Genomic DNA, 6,000 nt, shown 5'->3' on the forward strand with positions numbered 1-6,000 from the left:
TTGCCTCAAAAGTTCATTTCGACGCATTAAATTTAGCGCGGCTGAGAGCAGCTGTCGGTTGCTTTTCTCGACTACCATGAAAAGCGTTAGTTGCTACCGCTTACGCCAGACCGTTGAGTACTGTAGCGATCACATTTGTCTCGAGTGGACTTGCGAAATCAGCAAATACAGTCACTAGAGATCCGAATTGTGCCTGCGATGTCTTGTGGCAGTCATTGGGTTCGAGTTTGCTTGGTCAAATGCGTCACGAGAGTGGATGCTACAGCACTCTCGGCGGACCGTGATACAGCCTTGCGTGATTTGCGAATTCCGAGGACTGAGTTTCCTAGTTTCTTCACCAAGGAAAACGCATGACGACGCCTGATTCCACTGCGACAACTCCGCACACAAAGTTTAGCATGAAAGCGACGTGAGGCAAGTCTCAAATGATGCAAATTAGAAAAACTACGACATGCACGAGCCATATTTCGATACGCTACGCAGCACTGACCCAACTCAGAGGCCAGCGTGCATTTCGAAGCCAACCATCGACACTGAAGTAGAATTTCATGGCCGCAAGGTTACCGACCTGGTAGTCAAGAGAGGCGACACTGCCATCAGCGGACTCTGCAGCCATCAGGATTAAAGTCATGTTCATTCACGACGGGCCCCGAATCCACACTGCAGGAAGGCTCCTCATACGCATTAAAGGGCAACTGCACCACATTTCGAGGACTGCCCGATATTCAGATTCAAATCTATATAGGCTGTAGGTAACTCAAGCCAAGTGCTTTGCGCTTGTATATAAAATAGTGACGTAATCAACGATTGAATTTTAGGCTTCTTCTCATAGCGCAGGAAAAGTGCGGGCAAATTCGGTGTCACGTCACGGAACGAAACATTTCAGATTGCCGCTGCTGTCGACGAAATCCTGCCGTGCTTCGTTTCCGAAATCCTGCCGTTCTCTCGGTGTTGGTTGGTTGGTGTATGGGGCTCAACGTCCCAAAGCGACTTAGGCCATAAGAGACGCCGTAGTGAAGGGCTCCGGAAATTTCGACCACCTGGGGTTCTTTAACGTGCACTGACATCGCACAGTACACGGGCCTCTAGAATTTCGCCTCCATAGAAATTCGGCCGCCGCGACCGGGATCGAACCCGCGTCTTTCGGGTCAGCAGCCGAGCACCACAACCACTGAGCCACCGTGGCGGCACTACTCTCGGTGTGCTTTGCCTTTTGTGGCGTTGGCTTTCTATTTCAAAGCAAGCGCTTACACTTTGAAATGCACGGGTACCTTCGGTGACATCATCATGAGCCCTCCCATTTGGCGGCGCTGTGTGCTGCGGAGAAACTTGAATACCACCGAGATTCTAATCAGCATTTGCGTCACCATTTCAAATGCTAGCCCTAAAAGATTTAGCATGCATTACCAGCAAGCTTCACGCATTCGACCCCTTAAAGCTCGTCGATTGCTAAAACTTATGCAGTTGCCCTTAAAGGATCGTGTTTTTCTCGAGTGCTGCTCAACGCACGTAGTTACTTGGGCTGTGACCTTTGCAGTCCTGCGGCTGTGTTCTCAGGACCTTATCATATTCATAGGCTTCCTGCAGTGAACATAAAAAAAGTCAACGACCTCAGATTCAAGCACTTCTTCGTTTCGACGGCGGACTAAGACGTGTGTTCTCTGGCGACCCTGCAAATAACATTGCTCAAGTGTGCTCGATGATGGTTTATGGTTTATTGAGGTTTAACGTCCCACAGCGACTCCAGCTATGAGGGACGCCATAGTGAAGGACCCCGGAAATTTCGACCACCTGTGGTTCTTTAAGGTGCACTGACAGCGCACAGTACACGGCCCTCTAGAATTTTGCCTCCATCGAAGCAGGTATCTTCTCACCATGGTCAACCGTCGTAATCTCCGTGGCTCCTGGGGTTGCAGAGAACTGCATTGAATGCATCGTAGAGTGAAACAAACAGTTCCTCCTCGACCGAGGATTGGCATTGCCAGAGGCGACGTATGTCTATGAAATTGCTAAGCTCAGGTTCTGGCCCAAAACTTTGCAATGAATCTCCAAAGCTGAGCTAGAGCCCGATAATTGCGCTGCTAGGTGATAGTCCCGAGGAAAGCAAGGGATGCACTCTTCTAGAGATGTACTAAACGACTGCAGTGTCTGAAGCACTCTAGAACATTCTTATCAATTAAGAGACCTCCTAACGGCGCATAGAGGATGCCTTAATTCACCAGTAAAGCCCCAGCAGACACCACGGAGTCACGAAACGTCTCATCATAACTGACGATTACTTGAGCGACCTGTCTCTCAATGCCCATAGCAAGTGACAGCACGAGAGCGTGATGCTGTCAGATATGAGGTCGAAAAAATGATGTGGCCCGGCGTCATCAAGCCATTCTTTCTCTTGTGAAGAAGGAAGATGGCACACTTTGGTACTGCCTTAATGACAGTAGCCTCAGAAGCATAACGACCTGCACCACTACCCTGTATCTACGACACCCGGATCTGTCTGCAGCTCGAAGTACTTCTTGTCGGTGGTTCTGCAGATCACCCCATACGGCGTATTTGAGTTGAAGAGAATGTAATTTGGTTTTTTTATCCGCAACTGCATTTTTTCTGTGGACCAGGGGCAAAGGGTGTGCAGGTCTGTGGTGGCCGAGCTCTGTTGTTTATTTTGACGACGCTATGCTCTTCGCGAGGAGTTTCAAGGAACACGCGAGGAGGCTGAAGCAAGTGATAGACGCCGGCATAATTTTTCGGACTTATGCTGAAGCCAGCAAGGTTCCGCTTCGCCTACCTAAACTTGTTCCTCGTTGTCAGCAAAGACAAAGTGGGTTCCGACCAAGGAATGACAGTCGCTATTTTATATTTACCGATTACAACCGACAAGGAAGGCGTTTGGAGGTATCTTAAGGCTGCAGCCCTATCCATACACAACGGTTCGAAAAGGGCTGTTGTCGCAATGCCGTCGCTTTTTGGCGCAGGCGAGAAAAGTAGACGTTAACTTTCAATGGGAATTAATGCAAATCGTAGGGCTCAAGGAGCCTCAGTCTCGTTTGCAGGCACCACCAGTCCTCGTCCACTTTAATGAAGAGATATATCTGGTTTGGTTTGGTTTATGGGGTTTAACGTCCCGAAGCGACTCAGGCTATGAGGGACGCCGTAGTGAAGGGCTCCGGAAATTTCGAACACCTGGGGTTCTTTAACGTGCACTGACATCGCGCAGTACACGGGCCTCTAAAATTTCTCCTCCAAAGAAATTCAGCCGCCGCGGCCGAGATCGAACCCGCGTCTTTCGGGTCAGCAGCCGAGCACCATAACCACTGAGCCACCGCGGCGGCCCGAAGAGATATATCTGCTTCAGAATAAAGTTTTACGTGCAATAAGAGATATATCTGCTTCAGAATAAAGTTTTACGTGCAGTATGAAACCCCATTTTTACCCATTCAGCCAACCTTTTCTATCAGCATAATATGCGTATTCAGAATATCTGGCCTTTAACACTTACGACTGCTTGACGCTTACAGAACTGGCCTTGTTGGAAAAAATTCCAGAGGTGCTTCTAAGTATTCTTAGGTACAGTAATGCGAAAGCATTTCTCTTACCACTGCCAATCAGCTCTACCGCATCTGAAGGCGTGGGACTCGTTGACAGAGCGTGTAGTAAGGATGCCAAAGTACTCATTATCCAGAATTATGTATTTTTCAGTTCCATTCATCAACAATGGATGTGTGAAGTAATTCGATAGTTGAGCAAATTAAATGATTAATTTGTTATATTATTATAATCCAATTCACAAATGGTAAGGGCGATTTAATTGGATGTAACTGAATTCATTGTTTAATTAATTCGGTGCCTGTAGCCGCCGCGGTGACCCAGTGGTTATGGCGCCTGGCTGCTGATGCGAAAAACGCGGGTCGATCCCAGCCGTGGCGATGGGATTTCGATGGAGGCGAAATTCCAGACGCCCGTGCTCTGTGCGATGTCACTGCACCTTAATGAACCCCAGCTGGTCGGAATTTCCGGAGCCCTTCACTACGGCGTCTCTATTAGCCTTAGTCGCATTGGGACATTAAACCCCAATAGACCAAAGCAAGCAATAATAACTCTCGAAATATTAATACATCGATTCAATTTTTACCGAACATTTTTTGTAGTGATTGACTAATTGAACTAGTAAATGACTTTAATCAATTAGTTACCATTTGATTAATCAGCTTGGTAAGTTAATTATTCTTGCTATACACAAAACTATTCAATTAAACAATTGTATTGCCGCCGCGGTGGCTCAGCGGTTATGGTGCTCGGCTGCTGACCCAAAAGACGCGGGTTCGATCCCGGCCGCGGCGGCTGGAGTTTCTTTGGAGGAGAAATTCTAGAGGCCCGTGTACTGTGCGATGTCAGTGCACGTTAAAGAACCCCAGGTGGTCGAAATTTCCGGAGCCCTCCACTACGGCGTCTCTCATAGCCTTAGTCGCTTTGGGACGTTAAACCCAATAAAACCAAACCAAACCAAACAATTGTATTAATTACCCCTATAATTGATTACTGACAGTGCGCGCCGACGCACTCTGATGACATGCTCTGCCGAGAGATGCTGTACGCACCGCTCATAACACAAAAAAAGTTTTCGCATTAATACCAACCATCTGCGGCGCTCACGAGACCTTCTATTAAAAACAAATATTAAAACACATTGCCACGTATTTTTGAACACACTGAACGCTGATTATTTATGTATTTATTTATTTATTATACCTTCAGGATTGAAACGTACAATACAGAGGGGAGTGGCGGATGCCGAGGCATACACGCTGTGCATAAAAACACTTTATTAAGGCGAAAGCCTTTAATGTCTCATCGTTGTAAGCGGCAGTTGTCGACAGAGAATGTCACGCTTTTCAGTTGGTCGAAACGGTCGTGACGTCACAGTGCGCAAATTTCAAACGGGGCCAATTGTACTTTGGCTAGTAACCATGCAACCAATTGAAGGGACCATATAGTGATGCTCCAAGTAAGTGGGACTGAGCTTAGTTAATTGCTTAATTACCCAATTAGCCTAATTAACTTCTCTAGTCAGGCCATATAAATAAATAAAACCTAGTAAGAAATTGGTCGAGCTCGGGAATCTAACACCGGTCTTCGGAGTGCGAGACGAGCATGCTATCCACTCCGCCATGCCAGCTCTTTTTTTTTTTTTCTTTCATGGTATTTCCAAACCATCGAGCTGGCATGGCGGATATATGCTTTGTATACAAATCCGCCATGCCAGCTCGATGGTTTGGAATGAACAAAGGCACGTCTAGTGAATACGGTGTCTTCGCTCACTGCCATCCTCCTCCCTTCCCTTCCGGCGAGGTTTAGGTGTCCACCGAGATATGAGAGAGAAATACATTTCCTTTCCTCAAAAACCAATTTACCGACGAGCGAGGCGTAGAACCGAATGGGCGATGGCGTTCTATGGACTCCCTGGCAGCGTTGCAAGACATATCAGTGACCACACTTTAGGTCAAAAAACTGCACCCCCCCCCCCTGAATTTTGACGGGTGTCCACCGAGATATGTGAGACAGTTACTGCGTAATTCTGAGAGTCCTTCTTCTTTGCCTAGAATTACGCAGTAACTGTCTCACATATAACAAACAAAAAACAAATAAACAAAACCGAAGAAAAGGCATTAGACACAATCATCAGAAAATGTGTCAAACGAGCGCTAGGGCTGCCCATTTCCACGTCCAATGATACACTGGAGAAAATGGGCCTGCATAACAATTGGAGAGAACTGACTGAAGCGGTAAGAACATCGCAAATCGAAAGGCTAACATCCACACCCGCAGGAAGGAAATACCTAGAGCTAGCTAAATGGGCAACCGTAGATAGCACAGTGAACACCAAAACAGATCTGGGAAGAGAAATAAGAGAGCATCTTATTATCGCTCCCATACCTAGAAACATGCATCCCATCCACGACAAAGGCAGAAGGAAAAGCAGGGTCGCACAGCTGGCTGCTAAGC

The sequence above is a fragment of the Amblyomma mixtum genome, chromosome 7, assembly GCF_055824585.1.
Source record: "Amblyomma mixtum isolate Tamu chromosome 7, ASM5582458v1, whole genome shotgun sequence".
NCBI classification, from domain to species: Eukaryota; Metazoa; Arthropoda; class Arachnida; order Ixodida; family Ixodidae; genus Amblyomma; species Amblyomma mixtum.